This window comes from Chiloscyllium plagiosum, unplaced genomic scaffold (assembly GCF_004010195.1).
Source record: "Chiloscyllium plagiosum isolate BGI_BamShark_2017 unplaced genomic scaffold, ASM401019v2 scaf_38777, whole genome shotgun sequence".
NCBI classification, from domain to species: Eukaryota; Metazoa; Chordata; class Chondrichthyes; order Orectolobiformes; family Hemiscylliidae; genus Chiloscyllium; species Chiloscyllium plagiosum.
In genome coordinates this window covers 1-1,039 of record NW_025119180.1, presented here as the reverse complement: position 1 = coordinate 1,039, position 1,039 = coordinate 1, and the positions used below count along the sequence as shown (strand labels likewise).

At 41.8% G+C, this 1,039-nt stretch overlaps 1 non-coding gene across 1 annotated transcript; it reads right to left on the bottom strand.

The window, feature by feature from the left end:
* Nucleotides 1-395: 395 nt before the first annotated feature.
* Nucleotides 396-469, bottom strand: trnat-agu. Its single transcript has one exon. It is a non-coding gene; the product is annotated as a tRNA-Thr (tRNA).
* Nucleotides 470-1,039: the final 570 nt, after the last annotated feature.

Genomic DNA, 1,039 nt, shown 5'->3' with positions numbered 1-1,039 from the left:
ACACTACAAATAAAGAAGCACAACGATGTATATTTTTTGTGGTTTAAATGTATGAACGGTGACATCAGAGAATGAGAGTGATCACCTGGTGGTATCTCTGCCAGTACCACAAAATTCCCTGGCAAATCTGCAGCGTCTCCTGCCTCATCCCGTTATTCCGACCTAACTGGGAATGAAGGAGGGGGAATAAAAGAGGAGGAGAAGCAGAAGTGCTTGTGGAATAATGGAGAGAAACCACAGACATAAGTAATAGTTCGGAATATATAAAAAAACACATGGTATTCACTGTTGGAACTTAACCTAGATCACCAAATCTTAACAGGGTGAAAGTCCAAGACGCTGACTAACTTTCGCAAAGACTTGAAACACCAAGCCCAAATATGAACGCAACAAGTAGGCACCGCTGGGAGTTGAACCCAGGATTTCTTGTTTACTAGACAAGCGCTTTAACGAACTAAGCCACGGCGCCACAGTAAAGAAGTTCTTACTCATCCATATGTGGAGTTGCTTAACCACTTCCTCACAGTCCTTGGACATGTGTTTTGGGATCAATGTTGCTCTCAGAGAATTGCAATCAATCCTCGAATTTTCAAATACAAACAGTTTACAGCTGAAAATTCTCTACTGAATAGGCACAGAAAAACATAATCTCTTCTTGCATTCATTTAAAACTGGTATTTTCACCTGGTTAAAGTGACAGGAGAAAGAGAATGTGCTCATTCTATCGGGGCCCATGATAGACGTTAATACACACAGAGGGGACATCACATCAAGAGGAACAAGGTCATTGTGGTGAATTGACTAGGTGTAATGTGTAAGTAAGTATAAACATTGGGCAGTAAAAGCTGACGCAATGGCACCGACATTGAGTTTTGCACCATGTGTTCCGCGCTCACTTCCTGCATTACGCCTCCCAGGCATCATTTTCTATCACTTTATTTCACTGTCTTCGTCCACGTCTCAACTTATTCCAAACGATTGCAGATGTCTGATAGGAACCTTTAAATTTCGAAACGGATTCCTGGAGTATAGTCGTCAC